We start from the raw sequence: 26,452 nt of genomic DNA on the forward strand, positions 1-26,452 counted from the left end.
TATATTATGGGAAAAACAAAAGCAAAGACTGAGAGTATATATTTGTTGTTTGTTTCCTTCAAATGGGCTTCAATAAAATGTACATTCTCAGTCTTTGGCCCCCGACCTTCACATACACGGTATTATTTTCCAGTTTCCCTCTTGAATGAGGATTTAGCTGGGTATAGTATTCTAGGATGGCAATTACACTTTCTCAGTATTTTGAAGATATAATTTCATAGTCTTCAGCTTGTTGAGTTTATCTATTCAGAGGGTTCAAAATTTTATCTATCCTGGAAAATTATCAACCACATTATTTTGACTATCAAAATAATAAAATTCTTTTATTCTTTATTCTTTCATTCTTTTATTCTCCCCTTCTGAAATTCAGAAAATATTCTTATTCTATTGTTTCTTGTTTATTTTCTCATATGTTGACATCTTTATTACTTTGAAATGCATTCTACTTAATATCTCAGTGCCTCTTTTCTGAGGATAACTATGCTTACTGAGCTGTAGACATAGTCCCACACAGCAAGTGTATTTTTCCTTCCCCATATAGCTCTTTTTCTATTTTGGGGAAAAAATTTACATTAATTTGTGAACTTGAAGACTCATTCCTCACTAGGATATTATAAACTGGACTCCACATCCGTGTGATATAAAGTCTTGGGGTTTTTCCTTCTCACAAATAACATTTCCTTTCTCAACTGAGAGTCCCAGGTAGAGAGATGAGCTTACTTGTAACCCCTGTAAGTCAGTAGATAAATTTACTGTCAGTAATTCTTTTCCTGAGAAGCAGCTCTTTTAGGGACCTGGCATTATGAAAGAGGGAGTTTGTAGTTTATCTCACCACCTATTTAATTCCTTTTGTTTGAGCCCAGCTATTATATTACATATTTTATATTGTTAATTATACTTATTATATTTAATGTTTATATCATATTATATAATTCATATCATATTATTTTTTTAAGAGTTAGAAAATAAAGTTGAGGATACCTCCTGGAAGTTAGATCAAAAAGAAAAAAGATCATAAAAGAAAAGAAAAGACTATAAAAATCAATAGTTATTGAGGCACTCCAATATCATTTTATTTTTTATTATACAACTTTCACCTCACATTCCTATTTGTTTTGGCAGGAGCAGAATTCATGCTGGCTTAATATCACATGTGCAAGGAAACAAAAGTCACTGTCCTTTCTAATTTTTTCAATGATGTTTTGTTTACAACACTATAAGGACAATAGTAAATTAATGTATTTACAACTCCTGCCTCATTTTCTACTTATGTAAATTTTTTCTAATTTTCATTATTCAGTTGTGACCAATTTGAATATTTATAACTGGTAATTCTCACTTAGCAAAAAGTATTATATATATATTTTAATAAAAGAAATTTCAGGAAAATAAAGCATAACTATCCTTATAATTAAGCTTTTAAATGGCTTTACAGCATGAAATTATTTTGCCTTGGGAAGTATTTAAATATAAAAAACATTAAGTTCTACAACAGGTAATTTACTTAAAATATGAAATGTGTTTTTTTCAGTTTCTAGAAAGGCACTGCAAATATGACCCTAATAAGGTCCCTAAGAGGCAGGGGAGGATGAAGGGAACTCTCCAGCACCCTTTGGGACTCTACTGTTGAGAGAACAAAAATAAGTGCTTTTAATGATGTCCATGGCTAACGGTGCATCAATTATAAGCACTATAATAAAAAGCTTATGTTCTGCTAACAATGATGATAGATATGCTGGTGGGAAAATTTGTCTGATCTCTGGAAATCTCAGAGGCTTTGAGTCATAGTGATCTACTATCTCAGCTTCCTCATTTCTGGGTGTGTTAACTACAGCAGGTAGCATTCTCATGGTGCTTTAGATTCCTTATTTGAATATAGAGTGCAATAATCCTCATCTATTAGTCCTATTATTTTTTGTAGAGTATGGGGTTAGGTATAATTATTATTGTACTCACAAATCACACACAAAGGGCTCCCAAATACCTATTTGTTTTAGCAAGGTTTTTTTCTCCAGATATGTTTGAAATGGGAAGGCCATTGGAGGCCATTTATGACAATTGGACAACCTCAGGCCCACTAATTACATCATTCCTATCATGAAAACCACAACAACCGGCCAACCAGCCTTGAAGCTGGACATGTTCAAGTACATGATACTCCCTATTTTTAAGGCACCATATTACACATTAACAGTAGGGCATGTTAAAAATGTATGTGTATTATTAAAGTGTGCTCCCCTCCAAACGCTAGCAAAGGATCCCAGTACTGCTCCTTAAAAACACAATTCTTTACATTTTTAATCCATACCTTCTCCTGATAATTATACAAACATGGCAGATCTAATCTCCTTTCCAATTTCCCCACCCTTCCAAAAATGCTGAAATGCCCTGGGAAATACTGAATCACCTTCCCTTAAGAACCACGGCTAGAGATCATTTTACAATGTCAAACATTTGACATTTTACCTTGTCAAACTACAAACTAATTGAAGGAAATTAATGTTTATCAAGTGCCTACTCTATGTCAGACATTGTACCAAGTGTTCCACTTGCTTTATCAGTTAACAAAGGGGGTTACTGGGATAGAGTCTTACACAATAAAATACTGTAAAATGCTATGATTTCATTCATGTTATCTCTGATTATGCAAGTTATTTTAGAATCACATCATACTGTTAAATCATACTGAATGTGTAGTAAACCAAAAACTCCAGAGTACTTTTTGTCCGTATAAATTGCCATTCTTAAAGGGACTTTGGTAAAATCAGTTTCTTTTTTTCATCCAAATACAGTAATTCATACTTACAGCTACAACAAGTTGTATTTTGTTTTGCTCTATTTTCATTTCTGAGTTACATTAAAATCTCATTTCTTTCCTGTTGCATTAGCCATAGTTTCTAACCTTTAATCATTTTACGTTTTGATTAGCATGGCATTTCTTTCTAAGTTCAAGTTGGTGATTTAAAATACTACCTAGAACACGATGAAAGTACTTTTCAACACAGCACAGAAAAAAAAATTATTCTGTGCTAACTTTGGTCATCAAAGTAACTTTACTGTACTTTGTTTTGTCATCCACAAATACTCTTAACTTCCACATAAATAACACACTTTTATTTTCTGTGTGTACATACACACCTAAATTTCTGTGCTATACAAGGCCCTGTCGAATGTCTTTGTGAAACCAACATGTACCATGTGTATGGCCTCATTTTAATCTATCAATTTAGCAACCTTATCAAAGATAGAAAATAAGTTCAATTTAGAATGACTTATTTTTAGTGACCTCATACTAACTGTTAGGAATTTCTGATTCCCTTTTTCCCCTAACCATTTGTAAATAGTTTATGTGTTAATATTATTACTAACAAAGTCATAGTTTGAGTGCTAATTATACTTAAAGCAATATCCTGGTAGTGGTCCTTTTTGTCTTCTGAACAACCTCATTAGGTAGAAACTATTATTTTACCCATTTTGCATACGAGGTAAACAAGGGTTAGCAAACATAGATAATTTTCACAAAGACACATTAACTGTTAAATGATGAAGCCAGAGATCAAATCCACTTGTGCCTAACTATAGAGTCCCACTCTCTAGCCCAATGCTACACATATTTCTATGGTTTTCCTTGGAATCAACGTTAAATCTGTTAGTCTGTAGTTTCCAAAGCCTACTACTATAAAAAAGGAGAAATTGAGATGTTGAGAATTTCTACTATTTTATCATATGTTAACATAAAAATATTATTCCCACACCACGAAATATCATTTGTTTCCTTTTTCTGCTTAGTATTGCATATTTGAGAACATACTTTTTGTGTTTAATGCCTTAGTGTTTTTCAATAGGTGTAGCACACTTGGGACTTTGCCTTCTTTATACAATTTTATATACTCATGAAAATTTTTAACAACTTCTTTAAGCAAGCCAATCTTTTTTATTTTTATAAAATGGAGAGTTATGGATGTAGATAAAGAAAAATTTTAGATATATAATTTTGGGGTCAAATCTAGCATTCATAGTGCTTTTGTATGATTTAAAACAGAAAAACACACCCTCTGGGCAGGAAATGACAAGAGCTACCCCGTCTTCTGAGCTGATACTGCCCCTTCTAAGGCGAGTGGGTTAACCAGAGAGCACCAGCTAGGCTCCAGCCCCAGTTCCACCCCTCGGCTGGACCACAGCCTGCACGCCCCATGCCTTCTATGATTCCCATTTGCCTAGGAAGCTGTAATTGCCGTGTGCTCACATAACAATTCACTCTTTCCATATCATAGAGATTATCCTAGCAGTTCCTTGGTTTGCAACTCTTTGATACCAGAGACTACTCATATATTTTCAACCATCATTTCTCAACAAACATGATACTTCTATACATAACAATATGATATATTGTTATGTAAAATATTCAATTTGTGAAAAAAGGCCAACAGTACTGAGATCTCTCAGAAACTCAAGTTACTAGTTATGTCCAAACCACCAACTTTATTTGGGATTCAAATTAAATTCTATGCATTGATTCATCAATACACATAGAAATATATGATTTATTGTATGTTAACATTCATTGGGGTGAGACATTTTGTAGGTGCCTGGAGACAAGTGTTTCAAATATAACATTCACACATTTTATAATCAAAGTTAGAAAACTATTTTTTTTAATTGAATGGTCTCTAAGGTTTTGTTTCCATAACAAAATTACTTGTTTACTTTGACTAAAGCAACTAATAGCTACTCGATTTTAAACCGTTGTTCAATAATCCCTACATATAAATTGCTACCTCCTTGGGTATTTTTCCCTATGAGATTCTTTTAAACAAGTTATTTCCCCCCATTGCTCTATACTAATCTTCAGACCTATACCTGTAAAATTATTTTCATTTTGTTATATTAGAATGCATTACATTTCCTATTTAAATTAATATCCCATGTGTACATGTACAAACTATTCATAAGTTCACAAGTACTATTACTAGCACTATTCCTATTACACTTTTCTAAAAATCATTGTGTAAAACCAGAATTGCTTCTATTCCATTTGGTATACCTGATTTCATCTATAATATCTAATTTCAGAAATGTATTTTCATATATTTCTTCCATTTTTCTTAAAATGATGGTTTATCATTTGATTCTTCTGCCCACCTCGTTTTCTCTCTCTCTCTCTCTCTCTCTCTCGCTCTCTCTCTTCTTTTTTTTATCAAGAGTAAGCTTCTTTACTGTTAAAATTCATGGTACAAACATTTTTAACCCCACAAATATTCAATTCCTCTATCCTATTTTCTCTTCCAAAATCATTACTTAGACTAAAAATAAGAGAGTAAAGCACTTAATGTATCTGACTTCCAGCACTTTACTGCACAGGATCATAAAAATCACTAGAGAAATGCTTCAGGCCAGGAGAAAGTGTTAAAAGTCGGCAGTTCAGTGAGTCTTGGCTGTCTCTCTCATGTTTCAGGTATTCTCTACAATTAAAAAGCATGTCATTTATCTTGTCATATCTACAAATCAAACTCCACGTTCCTCAGCAAGGAGGTACCAATAAAACTTGGTGATACTTGAAGTAATAGAATAAATGAGTGGTTGAATGAACGAATGGGTGAACATATCAGCAAAAAGGATCCTGTGCATTTGTTTGTCTTTGCCAGTATCCTTATTAGCATATGAAACATGGAATTCTAATAATAATAATATCCTCATTTCACTATTTATGGCTTGTAAACAGAGATGCACACTTTCTTTTCCTATTTTCTTCCGTGAATTTTTCATTCTGTCACATACTGTTTTTATTGGTACTATCTCTTTCTTGGCATTTTTTTCTTTCTGGTTTTACACTTGCACGATTTCTCTTAGTCTTTCCTGATACCGTTTCGTTTTTTAGCCTCTTAAAAGCCTCAGTGAAGAGAGAGATGCTCCTGGAGCCCTTTAACCTCATCCCCTAGCAGAGAGGAGCTTGCATTTATAGCATACGTAATTGGTGACTACCTGAGGCAAAAGACCAACTTAGCATACACCCTGCAGGTTCCTGAAACAGTTCCCTTGGTGTCCATACTTCTTCAAGTTAAACTCAAGTCCTCTGTGACTCCTTCTGGAATCTTTGTGCTCTGTCAAGTCACACTAACAGAGAGTCATGCCTGTGTGCTGGGGAGTCATGATCTTGAGGGTGCGACCGATCTTAAGATTGGCTGTGACCACTGCAACCTCCTGATGTGCATCTCTGGTAACTCATTCACTCCTGCTAATTATCAATAATTTGTGCCTAACAGATGCCAACCTTTGACCCCTTTAACAAAAGCTACATTATTTCATTCATATCCTCAAAAGCATTGCTGCAAACAGTCTGTTGACCAATCTAGTCTATTTTACAATGTATATATTCACAAGCTTAGGGGTGATTTTTGTTATGATTTTTGTTATGATTATGATTTGTTGCCACGTAATTAAGTACACTGAAACACATGAACCTGTTAAAATGAGGAATTTAAACTAGCTTGCTATTTATTTGAAGAAAGGTAAATTTGAAAGAACTATGTACTATCTCTATCCCATTAATAACTCATATTTTAATGTTGCCTATATTTAACATAAAGGTATTTTCATAAGCTACTACATACTCAACAAATACTGTCCAAAGCACTTTTTAGTGGTACTCAGGCAATGTGAGCATATCTCAAGTTTAAAAACGAAACCTAGGGCCACAGAAGCTATAATGGGTAGTCCACAAATAATCGCAACAAGAAATTAATAAAATGGAAAGATTCAATTTGAAAATCTAGCTTGCTAGTGATACTCCTAATTCTTAAACTTCATAGTGATTCTTTTCTGCACATGTGCACACACACATACATATGCATTGAATTTTTATTAATTGTACTCAAAAGAAAGTTGACTAAAAATATGTATATAGGATATTTGAAAACTAATAACTATTTGTTCTTTTGATTACAAAACTTTAATTTTATCTGAAAGATGACTGACTTTTTATTGTATATAATGTGAAAAAGTAAAACAAAGTAGAGCAACTTTTAAGGAGAGATGTTAGCATAACATTTGTGCCTTCATAATTCTATGCCACATATCATGGGGTCAGAGCACATTCTGAAAGGATAAAACCGCACCTTTAAAGTTTTCCATATCAAATGCCTGAGAAAGAAAATCATTCCTTCTACCACAGAATTTCAATTTACTTATTCACAGGATAGCACCTTCAAAGACCAACCTAGAAAAGAAATTTTGGTGAATAATTTATAAGTCAAAAGTAAAGCCAAGGGTGCAATCCAATATATATATAAATGTTGTCTTAGAGCACGTGGAACTCAGACAACATATCAAAGTGTGAAGACAAACAAACAAAACAAAGTTTACATTTACATGAAAAATAAAAATTGCCTTTAAGAAAATAGCTAAGTTATAAATATACTAAAAGTATGATACTGTGAAAAACCATAAGCTAGTTTAAAAGTTTTGAAAGATATATGTGTACATATAAATATTTTCTTAAGTGGTAGCACGATTCTAAAAAATAACTAAACATATCTTTGAACATCTAATTCTTAATATTTTCATGTATAATATCTTGTGCTGCTGAAATAAAAAACAATTACACAGGGAATAAAAGAAACATTTTCCTTTCAAAAATGTTAAACCAAAGCACTACCGTTTTTTATTTTCCAACTTCCTTGGGTCTACTATGGTCCATACAGCTCATTCACTTATCCACTCTCTACCTCTCAACCCACAGCTATTTTTGTTTGTTTGTTTTTAAACCACTTTATTGAGGTATGAATGACATCCAGATAGCTGTACATATATGATGCATTCATTTTATATGTATACACACACACACACACACACACACACGACATTTTCTTCATCCATTCATCCATTGACAAAGAAAGTTGTTTTTTTTTCATACTTTGGCTATTGTGAATAATGCTACAACAAACAATAAACATGGGAGTACAGATATCTCTCTGAGATTGTGATAGGAATTCTTTTAGATATGTACCCAAAAGTAGGAATCCTGAATCATATGGTGGTTCTATGTTTAATTTCTTGAGGAATCACCAAACTGTTTTCCACAGTGGTTGAAGTAATTTACATTCCCAACAATTTCTTCTTTGGAGAAATATCTATTCAGTTCCTTTGTTCATTTTTTAACCAGGTTATTTTTTGCTTTTGAGGTGTAGAAGCTCATTATATATTTTGGATATTAACCCTTTATCAAGTATGTTCACATTCATTATCCATCTATACATTGTGACATTTGATATTAATATCAGCCTTCATCAGGGAGACATGAATGGTGTCTGCTACGGAGGTAAGGATCCTGATACTGTGATGGCACAAAGCAGAGTTAGCAGAGTTCAGTGTTCCATAGTTATTAAAATGTTGACAAATTTATCATTTAAGATATTAATTATATAAGAGCAGTCAACATAAAGAAACTATAGCCCATTTGGGGTGGAATTATAGGATTTTAATCAGACAGAAAACCATTTGAATCCTGATTCATTTATAAATCATATGATTTGGGGACAGCTATTTGACTGATTTGAGTCTCAGTGTTCACATCTTTTAAAGAGATATAAAATACATTGTGACTGTGCTGTGATGGTTAATGATATGTGTCAATTGGCTGGGCTTTGGTGTCCAGTTCTTTGGTCAAATGCCAGTCTAGCAGTTGCTGTGATTAACATTTAAATCAATAGAATTGGAGTAAAGCACATTATTTTCCATAATATGGGGAGGTCTCATCCAGTTAGTTGAAAGTCCAAGGAACAAAGACCCAAGTTTCCCAAAGAGGAAAGAACTCTGCCACCAGACTGCCTTCAGACTCAAGACTGTAACATTCCTTCTGGAATTTTAGCCTGGTAGCCTGCCCTGCAAATTTCAGACTTGCCAGCCCACATAATCATGTGAGCCAATTCTTTAATCTCTGTCTCTCTCTGTCTGTGTGTGTGTGTGTATAAAAAATATAGATGTTACATATCTTTATGTTGTACATGTGTTTTATATATATTATATAACTGTTATATATGTTATATAGATGTTATAGTAGGTGTATATGTGTGTATACACATACACACACATATATATGAATACATTCTATTTCAATTTTTCTGGAGAACTCCAACTAATACAAATTCATTATCTCTTGTTGAAAATTCAAAGCAAATGATGTGTATCAGGTGGTATATTGGCCTTCAGTTTCTTAATTTGCCTATGAAAAGAGTCCTTGTATTTCAAGGTTCAACAAAATAAACATATTTCCCCCCTCAATAGCAAGCACAGCTGCTACCATCCACCTGTAAATCCTCTGCCTTTTTCCTCGTGAACCCATTCCTCTTGTTGGAACTATGACCTCTGTAGAGTCATAGTAAGTGGTGTCACTCCCATTTCCACTCCTTGATTCGCAACCCCATGAATCCTGGTTATGAGAGGAAAAGTACCAAATATTAGATGCAAATTTAGAACATACACAGTCTTCTGGAGAACCTTGCCCAGCCCGGCAAGGTGCTGCCACCTAGCTGGCACTTTAAAGGGCTATCCCACTATTCCATCAAAGGAGTTGCTTCAGGATGGCGAGGAACCTGGTAAGGCCAATAAATTCCATAAGCACGGCTCAGCGCTGCACTTCATTTACTGTGAAGTGAATTCCCTGAGCAGGGTCAATGCTGTGTTGAAAACCACAGTGACGGATAAGGCATTTTCTAGATCCATGGATGCTAGTTTGGCAGAAGCACTGTGTACAGGGTAGTCAAATCTATATCCAGAGTAAGTGTTTATTTCGAAGAGAACAAAAACACTGCCCCTGCCATAACGGAAGTGGCCAATGTAATCAACCTTCCACCAGCAAGCTGCCTAATCACCCACAAGGAATGGTGTCGTATCAAGGACTCAATGTTGACCTCCGCTGCTGGCAGATTTGTCACTCAGCAGCCAGCAGCCTTAGTCAGGTCAGCCTTGGTGCGTGGAAGCCCATGTTGCTGAGCTCACGCATAACGTGCATCACTGCTCCCATGGTCACTTTATTCAAGAGCCCATTGGGTGATAACAGAAGTGGCTAGAGAAAGAGGCTCACTGGTATCTACAGAAATATCAGTCACTGTGCCCTATTTGGAGGGACAGGATTGTGACATGATACGGCTGTTACACAGAGAGAAGACTTCCAATTGCAAAGCACAAGTAAACCAGGGATGGTGAATATGGGCAGAATAAAATACTTGTTCTCTCTCTGCAGAAATATACACAGATAAGTCTTCCAGAGGAAAAAAAAAGGGGGGGAAAGGAACACCTAACCAGATAATGTATTATTCTTCAAGTTTCTCATGTCTGAAAAACTCACAAGAATAGCTTAACTCAGTTTAATATTTATTTTTGAGAGATACACAGGGTATTAAATTGAGTATGGACTCTGGAATAACACCAACTTGACTTCCAATACAATTTGTGCTGTTAAGTAGCAGGGTATGTTGTGGCATTTTGCAAAACTTCTATTTACCTCTGTTTCATGGACATATTAGTGTCTACTCCACAGACTTTATCAAGTACTCAAGGCAACTGCATGCATAAAAACATTAAGTACATTCTCTGCCACAAAGACAGGAAGATACAGTCTGAAGAGTCTAGACTTCAGAATTTGACAGACTTGTTTGCGATTCTGTCCTTGCCAGCAGTCTAACTGTAGTATATTTTAAAACTTCCTGTAACCTCAGTTTTCTCTACGGTTAAATGAGGGTAATAATACTTTGTAGGATGTTGTGAAGAATGAAATGTAATCACATGTTTTGTACAGTGCTGTGTGCGTGCTTGGCAAGCAATAAATAGCGGACTTGATTATCATTATGGCTGCCATTCAAAATTCACATGCAAATGAATTTTTGAGTAAAATCAAATATCAAATATATCAGATCAATGTTAAACCAACCAACCAAACGAACAAAGAGCTGGCAATAGCTTTAGACACTAGGATTAGGTTCCATGCGTTTCTTTTACATGGTTGTTTTCTGCACCATTTAAATTTAGACTTAAAAACTATTGAAAAAACATGAGTCTCAAGGAAAGGAATGCACACTTGTAGATGAAGGTCTCTGCCAAAAACACCAACCACTAATTCCTCCTTGGTACACACTTCCGGTCCATTCTGCTTCTGTGTCCATTTTTTGTTCTGGTGTTTAAAGCTGTTCATGGCCTGAGACCATGCTGGCCGTGGCCTGCTTGAAGGATTAGAACTTCTGAGAATCTGCAGAGTGGACGATGTGAAGGACTCTCCCTTTGGCTCTTTAATTAGCTTTTAAAGCTTTCTTTTTTGGGCACCACTTCCATAGAAAATAAAGTCTCTTTGGAGCTTTGCCAAAGCTCATTTTAGCCGCATTCAGAAAATATATGTGGCCTGATTAACCAACCAAGTCTACCTTTTGAAGGTAAACCAGAAGGGCTTTTGCATATTTACTTATTAAATAAAGAGTATCAGTTTTCTTTTATTGGTGGCTGTTTATGTGTCCTTTCTCTGTGCTAGAAAATTGTCAAGATTCTATTCATAGGGTTCCTTTATGGCCTTGAAAGTTACAGTTGCTGCACATCACGAAATGTGTCTGAATTTACCATTCACTCTGAATTTACCATTCACAAATCAGAAGGCCGTGTAATTTATGTGCTTCCAACTATGGACTGAAGAGAATTCTCAATGCAATGTTTGCATCAACGCTTTTCTTTGTTAATATCACTAGGCCTAGATAATTAAAGCCTTCTCCCAGCTTCTGCATCCAGGTTCTTTAGATGCTATAGACTCTCTAGTGGTACCAGCTACAAGAATTGCTTTAATGCATGAGAAATATTGATGATGCAATGGGCTCCTTTCTTTTGATAGAACATGGCAGGTGACCTACAGGCTTTAATATCACCTTAGCCCACCGCACAGACTGATGAGCCACTAGCTGCACGCTGATCTAAAGAAGTCCCTAATATAACTTCTAGGAAAGGTCACGGGCAAGAAATCTGACTGCACTGTGTAAACAGCTCTTCTGCTGTGGGCACAGGCAAGATCTGTACTCCTTGCTCTTTCAACAGTAAGTGCTCCCATGCAAGCTTTACATGAGAGCAAGGGCCAAAGTAACCAAGTGGACTTTCAAATACTTCCAGCATATGCTTCTGCAGTCTTCCTACCCTCAGGATATCTTCGATATACCCTTTCCCTGGACAATTCTCCCCCAGCCCCCCTACCCAGGGCCCGTGACATTTTCACGTTCCTGTTCTCTATCAACGCTCCTCTGTATGGTGTCCCCAGAGGACCTGTGAAACAAACTTGAGAATAACTGTTATGAGTTGACAGGAGTTTAATATGTTACCTGTACTAGGGGTTCTTTGATATTTTAACAAAGGAGATTTAATAACTATGTCAAAAAGGAAAAGAGGCCAGATGACCCTTCTCTCAGTTACCACAAGTATAATGACCTAACACCTATCACACGGAAATGCAACCACTGATTTATTATTTTTATTTCACACTAAGTCCGTGAGTTCCCAGGGTAGGTCTGATGTTCTATTTGACTTTGTATCCTCAGTGCCTGGCACATACTGTGCTCAAGAATGTTTGTTGTAATAGTCCACTGTATATATGTGCCACATTTTCTTTATCCATTCCTCTGTTGATGAGCATTTAGGTTACTTCCATGTCCTGGCTATTGTAAATAGTGTTGCAGTGAACATTGGGGTGCATGACTCTTTTGGAATTATGGTTTTCTCTGGTTATATGCCCAGGAGTGGGATTGCTGGGTCATATGGTAGTTCTATTTTTAGTCTTTTAAGGAACCTCCATACTGTTCTCCATAGTGGCTGTATCAATTTACATTCCCACCAACAGTGCAAGAGGGTTCACTTTTCTCCACACCCTCTCCAGCATTTCTTGTTTGTAGATTTTTTGATGATGGCCATTCTGACCGGTGTGAGGTGGTACCTCACTGTAGTTCTGATTTGCATTTCTCTAATGATTAGTGATGCTGAGCATCTTTTCACGTGTCTCTTGGCCATCTGTATGTCTTCTTTGGAGAAAAGTCTATTTAGGTCTTCCACTCATTTTATTTGATTGGGTTGTTTGCTTTTTTGATATTGAGCTGCATGAGCTATCTGTATATTTTGGAGACTAATCCCTTGTCAATTGCTTCGTTGGAAAATATTTTCTCAAATTCTGAGGGCTGTCTTTTCGTACAGTTAAATACAGTTAAAATAGTATGTTTTATATTACATGGCTTTTACCACAATAAAAAAAATTTAAAAAAAAAGAATGTTTGTTGTGTGAATGAATGAGTAAGCAATGCTCAGATAGTATAGGCCAAAAGGATGAAAATTTATATTCGGGAAATAGGACCTTAACAGAACAATTAGTCGCCTTTCAACGTGCAGCCCCATGTGTGAGATTAGTCTGAGCATCACACATTGAAACAAACAAACAAACAAACAAACAAAGGGTATACTCCTGAGATTGTGGGAACACAGAGATCCAAGGCATTTAACATAAGAGTGTGTTGTGCAGGCAAATTAGAGATACACACACACCATTCCCTCAAGTGAGACTGAAACGTGAAAGACAACAAACCAGAACGCACCCTTTCTTCTCCCAAACTCCCAAGGAGAGAAGTGCTGAACAGAGAGGATGAAGGAGTGATGCTTTACCTCAAATCTGCACCAATCCCACATATCAAGAATAATGGCGCTCTAAGAGATTTGTCAGTTGATATACGTAACCTGTGAAGGATGAATCCATTCATTTATTGTCTTGTTTAAAAATGTCTATTAATTTTCCCATTTTAAAAGTAATGTGTGCTTAGTTTTTAATCGATGGATTTCTAAATGACATATGGATGTTATAATAAAAAAACCTTAAATAGATTGTCTTTCACATGGTTATGATAAAAATATTATAATTTATAATTAAGATGTATTTATCTTTAAAGAATGGCTTTTAAATGTCTTTTGAAAAAAATCAGGAATGCCACCTGTACAATAAAACTAAGCCCTATATTTAACATTTTCAGATACTATTTTTCTTACTCCATGGCGTGTAATATTATGCCAGTGTATGTGTATTGGGGGGAGGGTGTATATTTATGTGTATTATTACCTCACCAGTATTTTGTGTCTTCTGTATTCTGTTCACATTTTGTCTAAAGGCAAATTACAATTAAAATGTTACCATTATAATATAAATATATTAATTATTGTTAAAGTTGGGAAGTTATAGAAAGTTAGAAAATACACTACTGGAAAGGTTAATTTTCCTTCCAAACTTAGAGAAGAGAAAGAGAAAGAGATTTTCTTTCTAGCACTATAGCTATACTGAACTAACAGCAAGAAATAGAATAAAATTGAAAACACAGAAATAAAATGTCCACTAAACTGGTGTTCATTTTCAGAGAGCTACTGTGTAGTGTGTGTCAGCCGAGTGTAATTACTGTACAGTTTTTGAAAATATGTGGTGCAAGTCAGTTATACACCAAGTCAGGACTTATTTTTGGATTTGTAAAAGATCTCTACGTTGGTTAATAATACGGTGTCAGCCCTGCATGAGAAGACTAAATGAATAAAGTCTAAATTGTTCTGAATGCCTGCAAATGGATCAAATGGCGTTCAAGATAATAACTCAATTTTTTATTAGGACTGTGACTATACTTCTAACCTTTCATAGATACATTCTTTATGGTAAAAGACATGCTATATAAAATTACTAAAATCTATTATCATGGGAAAAGAAACAAGTTATGGAAAAGTGAAAATAATGGAATGAATTGCTTTAAAAAACAGAGAGAACCACAGAGGAAACAGGAGCTCAGTAATGTGTATTCAAAATGTTGCTAGTAAATGGAGCCGAAGATCTCCCCACCTTACGTTCTACTACTTACTTATGCTTTAAAAGCCTCGATGGAATATGAGCTTTTATCATTTTGCATTCTAAAGATAACATAACATACTTGGTGTTTATTCTCCTCTTGATCACTGTGACTCTAAAACTGGTTTATTAGAACATGTATAGAAAAAATATCTTGAGAAGATTCACTGGGAACAATAACACTTTGAGAAAATTCAATTTTATTTTAGAGAAGAATTCTTGTGGTTTCTATACCAATGTATTTCCCATTAATATAGCAGCACTTACTCCATGTTACTTTGATATCTCTACAAATAGAAAAATCAGAGAGACTTTCTCCAATGTACTAAATGCTGCTGAAGCTTATGGATGGGTTTTCACACTTCAGCAACACTGAATCCATCTTCAAAATTGTACCGAAAAAGTAAGAGAGCAGTTGGAAGTATGATATGTAAGGAAATGAATGAGAAACAGAAGGAATTAGGGGAAACATAAGGAAATTCTGTTTCTGTCCTTAATGCTACCGTTAGACCGCACTCCAGGACAATGAGGTTTTTAAGACTTCAGTAATAGTGGCTTCAGTAACAGCTTTCACTACAGCTTAGTTAAGCTTGGTTGAGGCAATGAAATCAATGTTTCCTTGGTAGTGGCATGAGCAGTGTATCATTTCTACCACTGGTCAGTTACACTGCTGGATCTTCAAACACTCTAAGAGTATTTTGAGGTTAGAATGACATTTGCTTTACAAGTTCACTTTTTTTTTTCATAGCTACACTGTCCGTTTGCACAGAGTGAAGGCTAACATTGAATTTCCAAGGTTTTGGAATGACCTGTGTTAGAACTCTTCTGGCAAGAAATATTATGCATTATTCATAATGCCCAAACTCTTTAAAATTCAACAAGCACAATTTAATTTCAGACCAGTAGATGAGAATTAGTATGACATTTTTGGCATTGTTATTAATTTTAATAATAAAAGAAACATAATTATTTGAATATTGTCAGAAAAGTCCATTAAATAATGCATTTTAAGAAATCCAAGTATATGTGCCTAACTGTCATTTGTAATTGGCAATTAAACTGCATTTTTGTGTTCAAAACATATTTAATTGAGCAAAAGGTTTTTTTTTAATGAACTTAATAATCTGTTCAGAAATTTATTTGGTCAAAGTTAGAGTGGATGAACTGATATTTCAGAAACCAATCTCTTATTATCTACCTTCAGGTTCAAAACCTTTGATCAATTACACAATAGCAGCCTTGAAGATCAAAGAATCCCTAACTGCTAGTGAGCAAATACGGAGAAGCAGAGTAAGACTGAAGTCATTTATAACATGAAGTTATAGGAGAAAGAGAATAACAATCTTGGAGTATATTTATTTTCCCTTTCTTTTCATGTAGAAAATAATGTTGGTGCGAACTGATATAGTTCTGTCAAAGCTTATCAGGTACACGTTTCAAACTGAAGATAATTCTTTTTTTTAATTTAATTAATTTATTTTTGGCTGTGCTGGGTCTTCGTTACTGCACACAGGCTTTCTCTAGCTGCGGCGAGCGGGGGCTACCCTTCGTTGCGGTGCGCGGGCTTCTCACTGCGGTAGCTTCCCTTGTTGTGGAGCACGGGCTCTAGGCGCACGGGCTCAGTAGTTGTGGCTCTCGGGCTCTAGAGTGCAGGCCCAGTAGTTGTGGCGCACGGGCTTAGTTGCTCTGCGACATGTGGGATCTTCCCAGACCAGGGCTCGAACCCGTGTCCCCTGCATTGGCAGGTGGATTCTTAGCCACTGGACTGCCAGGGACGTCCAAAATGAACATAATTCTAATTCTGGTTGCATTTAACTACACTTTAGAACAAAACAATCAATATGGCATAGTGTCAGGGAATCTTCTGAATTAAATGTTATATTATTCATTAGTTTTCCTCTTAGAACAGGTTTACATTGGCTTCAATAAGCAAACCCCGTGGAAGACTATCAGTTGACCCACTCTCCGTGATATCAAATGAATAAAAATATTTGGAAAAAATTATGTTCTTAATTCAGTAAATCAAAGTTCAAAGGAAGAGAATGGTTAGGTTGTGAAATGCACTAGTCATACACGGAATAGACTTTGTATGTATTTTTAAATATGCTAATTGCAGGGGGAAGAGGAAGATGTCTAAACTCATTTTTCAAAGATGAACTATGTACTGTATAAAAAATAAATAAAATAAAATTCACACATACAAAAAGATGAACTATGTAGGTAAAATCTTTTCATGCATCACATGAAAAACAGGTCTTTTGTGTGGCCTTGCAGCCAAGTTTCTCAATTAGTATAAACAACAGCTTAAAGGTATTTCTTGCTTATTAAAAATTCTCTTTATAAACTGCTAAATTTACAAGAATAGATTTATGATGAATTCACTAAATTTGTCAAATTCAGAAAATTTGAAAACCACATGCTAACATCTTGTTCATGCTGCTTATGTGTATAACTGCCCCCTTCCATGAAATATTACTTTACTTAGCTGTTTCTTGAATAGTTTAACAAAACTGGTATTCTCATTGGTCAGGCTAGTTCTGTTGACCTGTTCTGCCTTTTACTCTATTAAATCAAATTTCATATTGCCTGAAGGGCTTAGAAATGTATACAAGGATGTGCATGGTATGCTAGATTCTACTTACATGCAATAACTAGAAGTGGCTTGATATTTCTAATGCTATCAAGTACTAATAGATGATGTTTTTGAGTTTTACCCCATAATGGAAATTTTTGGGTAGATTTTGCATGCTGTATGTGCATTCCAGAAGAATGGTTAAACCCTCTGGTGAAATTAAAGAGGGGTTTGTGCAGTGAGGACAAACATAAATAAGCAGAAGCTCTGCAACGTAAATGTGAAAAAGAACTTGGAAAATTCTCTGGTGCTGCAGAATTACTGTGTTCATCTTTAAATTGGTAAGAAACAGTGGAAATAAATTAATCGTACATAAATCCACACAGGCTTCCCTATTTCATGGGCGGGGGGGGGGGGCTGTTGCTTTATGGAAGAGTAATTGAGGACCTGCAGACAGTAGATGTCCTTCTCTTGGTGTAGTGACTTATGGGAATTGACCTGGATTGCTAGAAGCTTGGTAAATTCTGCTGATCTCCTGCTGCTCCCAAAATGTGTCTCATCCACTCAAAAGGGATAGAGTGTATAGAAAAGAAAGTCAACAACAGACGAAGAACATTATGTATATTATCTAATTCTCATACTTGCACAAAACATGAGGTGGGGACTATTATTAAACTGCTAAGTTGAGAGGAAACTGAGGGTTCAGATGATTAAACCATTTACTCAAGATCAAATGGCTAGTTTTGCCCTATCCTAATATTAAATATTCACCCCCCTCCCCCGAAATGAAACAAATTACATTCAGAAAAGCAATAAAAATTTAGGAAATAAAAATAAACGTAAACGTGCTCACTTTATGTGAATAAACCTAGACCCATGTAGTCAGTAGGCATTCCAAAAAGACTTTAAAGATATGGGGGGGGAAAAAACCATGCTTTTTCACTGATGGTCTAAAACTTGTGAACATTTATTAATGCATTTATAAAGCAAGTATTTTAAAGCGCATGTGCTCTAGAGATTGGGTACACAGTCAGGGTAGAAAAGCCCTATGAATTCAGGGGTTTACAAATTAATGCAGGAAACAGACAATATGCTGAAAAACAAATTTAAAAATCAGAGGCTAAGGAAGTGATGGAAGTGATGTGACAAGGCGTGACTGGGTGGCTATTTTAAGTTGGGTGGTTTGGAAAAGCATCTGTACGGAGGAGCTATGCAAGTTGTGATACGAATGACAGTGAGAACACACTTATATAAATATCAACGGAAAGAGGAATGGAAATGAGGCTGGTATCTTGGAGAAAAGTGGTTGAGGTTGATAGTGGCAAAATGTGAGTTCAGAAAAAAAAGGGAAGAGACAGGTTAAGGTATTCCTTTCAAGGTGCATGCCAAGGTAGTGTCCTTACTAGGGTTCGCACAGATGTGACTCTTTGACAATTACATTAACATTCTCTCTAACAAAATGAACCCAGTTGTGTAAGCAACAGAAAACAACAAATAAAAAGCCTAAATAGGGTGTTCACAAATAGAACTAACACAAATAGCTTATAAGCAGGTGCAAAAAATATTTAACTTAGTATTGATCAAAGAAGTTGATTGTAACATTCATAATAATCCAAATGTCAAATTTCAATTGGTAAGAATAATAAGTGATGTTGGCAAGGGTATTGGAAACAACACTACTACTCACTTCTGGTATAAATGTGCATTACTACACCCTTTCTGGAAAGCAATTTTGCAATTTACATGGAAGACTGAAAAGACATCCACAGTTTCAACCAATGAATTCTGCTTGTGGGGAACGTGTTGCCAAGCTTACTGGTGTTTTTAACGTTGGATCACACTGCTTTTTAATATAAATATTATTATAGTCTGAATTGTTTTAGTAGGCCCAAAAACTTGAGAAAAAACTTCCAACTTTTCCAGTTTGGGGTCTTTCAATTACAATGTATCATGAGTTTTAAGGACACCACAAAGAAAGAAGGAAAAATGAGAGGCATTGCATTATCCCCTATCAAATGCAATGTCCAAACAATATCTACTCGAAACAGTTCAGCAACTGAATAGTCCTGGGCCCCTGCTCAGTGATAACTGGACAACTTAATCTCTGGAGGGCACATGAGCTGAGCATCCAGCCAAAGGAGAGGCTATTGCATGTTTCTAAAAATGATGTGAAGATTTTGCTCATTCTCTTTTTCAATACTTTGTATTTTTGGAATGGGTGATTTCTTAAGGACAGGGATCATAATTTTAGTCCTACCTATTCTTGTAAAGGTATAAGACAATATATCTATACATTTATCCATCAACCTACTTCTATTTTTCTATAAATCTAAGTCTATATTTAAATGTGATTTATTCCTATAAAGATATAAAACCATATGCATATAAACAACTATATAATTATATATCTATGTACCTATATATCTATAAAATCATTATCATATAATAAGATGTCACTAATGAAATCAGGCTTGAGCTGAAAGCTGACACATTGGCAGGAGTTCATAAGCAAAGAAGGAAGAACATTCTAGACTGAAGTAACAATGTGTAAGGTCTCATGACAGGAGCAAAGTAATTCTGAGACACTGAATGGAAGTCATGTGGCTTCAACACACAATTTAGGGATGGGTATGGTACAAGAGCTAACTGCAGATTTAAGCACAAATTAGACTTTACATGACATTTCTGGCTAGGTTAAGCATTTTGGTTTTCATTCTAAGAGCAATGGAAAACTTTAACATGTTAAAAAGAAGCAATTCAACTAGATTTATATTTCAAAATACCCACTCCGGCTCTAATGTAGAAAAAAAAAGTTAGGGTGGTGGGTAGTGGATATGGAGATGACTGAAGATTAGATTTGAGAAGTAACAATATATATGGAAAGAAATAGACAGGATTAGGGCATATTTAGGAAAAAGTATGGCTAAAACCTGTTCATGGATTGGGTATGAGACTATAAAGGAGAGAGAGGCATCAAAAGAGACACTTGAACTTCTGACTTACAAAGATTTCACAGGTTAATTTTCTGGATTGAAGCTAATTACATTCTTAGAAATGAACAAGCTATATTTGGGTAGATGTTAGTAAAGATTAAGAGCTGAGTTTGACTTTGTAAAAAATGTCAAGCAGGCAAGTGCAGCACAGTGAAAAGTTCTTTCCAAGACACGTGAATATTGGAGTCCTTCATGCTTGGGTGGTAATCACAGCTGTGAGAATGGGCAGAGAGATACAGTCACACCAGGAGGGTCTGGTTCAGAGCCTCCAGAAACTCCAACATTTAGTGTCTGTTTAGAGGAGGAAGAGCCTACAAACACGTGTACATAGGAGGAAAACCAGGACAGGGACCAAAGAAGGCTGGAGCTCCCAAGATTAGGTGCAGCAGATTCAACGTTTGGTGAGGGCCAGCTCCCTCAAAATGGCTTTCTTTGAAACCTCACATCATAGTAGGGGTGAGGGTACACTCTGGGGTCTCTTTTATAAAGTCATTAATCCCATTCATGAGAGCTCCACCCTCCTGACCTAATCACCCTGCAAAGATCCCACCTCCTAATTCTATCACCTTTGGGGTCAGAATTTCAACATATAAATTTGGGGCAAGAGGGAAGAGATATGGGGACATATGTATATGTATAACTGATTTACTTTGTTATAAAGCAGAAACTAACACACCATTGTAAAGCAATTATACCCCAATAAAGATGTTAAAAAAATAATAAATAAAAAAAATAAAAACACCTACCACCTCTTTCAGATGAGATATCCCCAAGCCCTATATTGAAAGGAAATTATTATTTTAAGCTTAAAGAGATGATCATGAAGTATAGAAAAAATTGGAAAATAAAGATTAGCTGTGATGCAAAAAAAAAAAAAATTGGGGGGAATACAAACATTCAGTCCTCTAAAATTTTTTCTTTCACTTTTAAACTATTCTTCTGATATGGTTCCAACTGTACTAGTCTGACGGGACTACTAAAATTCTACATGCTCAGCTGCTAGTGACTAATCTCCATGTATGTGCGATTGATAGTCTAGAATCCTGCTAGTCTGAGATGTCTATAGGTATTTTGGGACCTGAAGCTCACAAAATTTAGAGACAATCTTTAAGAATAGTAACTCGAATTACATATGGAAAAAGTAGGTGTGGAAATTTCTAATGAAATTCTATTTCTTTAGAATGAGGAAAAATTACAACATATTAAAAATTTTACAAAACTGACAAATTCCAAAATACCACAATATCCAGAAAAATAGTATATATTTTCATTAGTTAACTGAATGATGCAACTCTGTAACACTTTTTACCTTTTATATTTGGTTGCATAATTTTCTACCAGTCTTTCATATGACAACATCATAAAATATTTTTGGTAAGGAGAAAAAAAATAATTCATTTTCTCCTCTTGCATTGTTTGTATAAATTTAATTTTTCTTTTTGTTAATTTATATTTTTAAAATCTTCTCAAAAACTTCCAGATAATTGTTTGGAATTTTTCAAATTAGAGAAAACCTTAATTTTTCATAATTATGTTAGGATTTCTGATATTTCAAGTTTTCTTGTATAGGGTCTAACCTTCGTTACTGTTTGAATAGGTGATATTCATTAATCGGTTTGTCAGAGATGGAGTGTAGGAGACCCTCTCCCTGAGTTTTATGTTTTTTCTTATCTGATTGAAATCAGCTCCATTTTTATTAGGACGTAATGAGAATGAACTCTGCTGACAATTTCCATGTCTAATAGTTGGAAGATTTTTCTGTAGACTACTTTCTGACTCAACACATTTCAAATCTTGTTTCTGTTCCACTCCTAGATCCTCTTATTTCTACCAGCCGCATCATTAGGACACTGAGCTTCTGGATTACAAGATGAAATCTGTTTCTTACTTTGCTAAACGTATTCACTAAGAAATTAAACATGATTTGTCATACTACTTAAAATCCTTGTGTAAAAGAACACTCAGGCTAGCCATTTTATATCTTTACAAGCTTCAACTTTACTTACTGAAATTGTCTCAACTTTCTACAGTTTATTTAGTTTTTCCTAAAAAGCTGAAGTTTAAGATAAGTGGCAGGATTAAAATTGTCCTACGTGGAAATACTAATGGCTTTAAATGAAATGTCCTGCACAAGCATATGCATTAACTCAGATGGGAAATACCATAACAAATTAGATAAGAAATGTTCTTTATTCATTCAGTGAGTCATTCAATTAAGAGCTATTCATTGAGGAACTCCTGTTAGTTTCTAGTTGGTTGCTGGGAATAAAGTAATAGCATAACAAAATACACACACGTACCCCCCACCACCATGATTCTAAGGTATCTAAGAATTTGGTGGAAGGGGATGGGACTAAAAAATAATTATATAGGTAATCATTAAATTAAGTGGGTTTTTTTTGAATTTTATTTATTTTTTTATACAGCAGATTCTCATTAGTCATCAATCTCATACACATCAGTGTATACATGTCAATCCCAATCGCCCAATTCATCACACCATCACCCCACCCCCATGCCGCTTTCCCCCCTTGGTGTCCATACGTTTGTTCTCTACATCTGTGTCTCAATTTCTGCCTTGCAAACTGGTTCATCTGTACCATTTTTCTAGGTTCCACATATCTGCATTAATATATGATATTTGTTTTTCTCTTTCTGACTTATTTCACTCTGTATGACAGACTCTAGATCCATCCACGTCTCTACAAATGACCGAGTTTCATTCCTTTTAATGGCTGAGCAATATTCCATTGTATATATGTATCACAACTTCTTTATCCATTCGTCTGTTGATGGGCATTTAGGTTGCTTCCATGACCTGGCTATCGTAAATAGTGCTGCAATGAACATTGGGGTGCATGTGTCTTTTTGAATTATGGTTTTCTCTGAGTATATGCCCAGCAGTGGGATTGCTGGATCATATGTTAATTCTATTTTTAGTTTTTTAAGGAACCCCAATACCGTTCTCCATAGTGGCTGTATCAATTTACATTCCCACCAACAGTGCAAGAGGGCTCCCTTTTCTCCACACCTTCTCCAGCATTTGTTGTTTGTAGATTTTCTGATGATGCCCATTCTAACTGGTGTGAGGTGATACCTCATTGTAGTTTTGATTTGCATTTCTCTAATAATAAGTGATGTTGAGCAGCTTTTCATGTGCTTCTTGGCTATCTGTAGGTCTTCTTTGGAGAAATGTCTATTTAGGTCTTCTGCCCATTTTTGGAGTGGGTTGTTTTCTTTTTTTAATATTGAGCTGCATGAGCTGTTTATATATTTTGGAGATTAATCCTTTGTCCGTTGATTCGTTTGCAAATATTTTCTCCCATTCTGAGCATTGTCTTTTCATCTTGTTTATGGTTTCTTTTGCTGTGCAAAAGCTGTGAAGTTTCATTAGGTCCCATTTGTTTATTTTTGTTTTTATTTCCATTACTATAGGAGGTGGATCAAAAAAGATCTTGCTGTGATTTATGTCAAAGAGTGTTCTTCCTATGTTTTCCACTAAGAGTTTTATAGTGTCCAGTCTTACATTTAGATCTCTAATCCATCTTGAGTTTATTTTTGTGTATGGTGTTAGGGAGTGTTCTAATTTTATTCTTTTACATGTAGCTGTCCAGTTTTCCCAGCACCACTTATCGAAGAGACTGTCTTTTCTCTATTGTATATCCTTGCCTCCTTTGTCATAGATTAGTTGACCATAGGTGCGTGGGTTTATCGCTGGGCTTTCTATCTTGTTCTATTGATCTATCTTTCTGTTTTTGTGCCAGTACCATGTTGTCTTGATTACTGTAGCTTTGTAGTATAGTCTGAAGTCAGGGAGTCAGATTCCTCCAGCTCCGCTTTTTTCCCTCAAGACTGCTTTGGCTATTTCGGGTCTTTTGTGTCTCCATACAAATTTTAAGAGTTTTTGTTCTAGTTCCATTAAAAATGCCATTGGTAGTTTGATAGGGATTGCATTGAATCTGTGGATTGCTTTGGGTAGTATAGTCATTTTCAAAATATTGATACTTCCAATCCAAGAACATGGTATTTCTCTCCATCTGTTGGTATCATCTTTAATTTCTTTCATCAGTGTCTTATAGTTTTCTGCATACAGGTCTTTTGTCTCCCTAGGTAGGTTTATTCCTAGGTATTTTATTCTTCTTGTTGCAGTGCTAAATGGGAGTGTTTCCTTAATTTCTCTTTCAGATTTTTCATCATTAGTGTATAGGAATGCTAGAGATTTCTGTGCATTAATTTTGTATCCTTCAACTTTACCAAATTCATTGATTAGCTCTAGTAGTTTTCGGGTAGCATCGTTAGGATTCTCTATGTATACTATCATGTCGCCTGCAAACAGTGACAGTTTTACTTCTTCTTTTCCAATTTGTATTCCTTTTATTTCTTTTTCTTCTCTGATTGCCGTGGCTAGGACTTCCAAAACTATGTTGAGTATCAGTGGTGAGAGTGGACATCCTGGTGTTGTTCCTGATCTCAGAGGAAATGTTTTCAGTTTTTCACCATTGATAATGATGTTTGCTGTGGGTCTGTAGTATATGCCTTTATTATGTTGAAGTAGGTTCCCTCTATGCCCACTTTCTGGAGCGTTCTTATCATAAATGGGTGTTGAATTTTGTAGAAAGATTTTTCTGCATCTCTTGAGATGATCATATGGTTTTTCTCCTTCAGTTTGTTAACATGGTGTATCACATTGTTTGATTAATAAATCCCATGAAAGAGAGTGTAGATTTTGCATGCTAACACATTCGGTTAAAGTAAATGTCTTTTTCATAGATCTTTCTTTATACACTACAGCATAGTTTTAAATTTACTAAGTTTCTGCTCATTGCCACCTATATTGTGAATATACGGTGTATTATGAGTAGCATATAGTGAGTAGAAATTATTTATTCTTTCTAATGTACACTTGAGTAATTTTTCCACAATTCATTTTTAATTGGATTATTATATTCAGGATTGAGACAGGAGTGAAATCGATAGCCCTCAGAATTTTACCATCTTTAGCCATTTTATCTTAAATGCTTTTAAGAAAGAATTTCCACTTTCAACTGCTACCAACACAGAGTTAAGGACCAAGAAAGTGAGGTTTACCTCAGATTGAAGGAGCTTTAACTGATTTGAAATATGGTAGAAGGAGAATGGTAGAGCCAAAGACGCGAATAACAGAGAGAGAGAAGGTGGTGCTCCGTAGATCAAAAATCATTGCCTGACCTTTTGGAAGAAGTTTCATACCTCATTCCTGGGGATAAAGGCACATTCCATGCAATCCTGAACCTGCTCCCCAGGTATTAGTATAGACACTGTGCCCCTCACTTTTCAGGATATCAGGCTGTCTGACCTGTACCATTTTGGCTTATATTCTCACCCCTACTCCACTCTGTTTCATTGTTATTGGCTTGACTCTAGCTTGCTTTCTTTGCTATTATCTTCTGTTTTGCATTCTGTTTTCTTAGAGTCTTCTATGCTTTCTAAGATAAAAATTAGTTTATATCCATATCCGTCCACCAAAGAAAGAAAGTTGGAGGACCACTCCCTCTTTTTTTTTCTCAGTTGAAATGAGAGCATGACTACACAATGGGATTTCTTAATGGGAGCCTTTCCTAAGTATCTGAGTGTAGAGAGCCATCTACTTTACCTGAACAAGGATAGGGAAAATTTCAACATTCAGACTTTGTTTGAGGGTTAAAGGCACTCCTATCAACTTTAACCCAGAAGAGTCTTATGTCCGTAGCAGACTTTATTTTTACAGGCAAAAAATGATTTAAGCACCAAACCTGTATCCTACATGTCTGCTAAGCTTCAAATGATGGAAATGAGTTGCTCAAGAATGGCAGTCACAACATGATATTCAGGGACTGTCTCTGGCTGGTGCAATTTATAGCCATTTTTCAGGGACTGGCTTGGCTGTTGCAATTTATAACCATTTTCCCTCCCATTAGAGTTGCAGGCAAATCTAGCTCTATAAACCTTGACATCAGTTAGTCAAGCAGACAGGAGAAAAGTGAC

This window comes from Pseudorca crassidens, chromosome 21, assembly GCF_039906515.1.
Source record: "Pseudorca crassidens isolate mPseCra1 chromosome 21, mPseCra1.hap1, whole genome shotgun sequence".
In the NCBI taxonomy this organism is placed as follows: Eukaryota; Metazoa; Chordata; class Mammalia; order Artiodactyla; family Delphinidae; genus Pseudorca; species Pseudorca crassidens.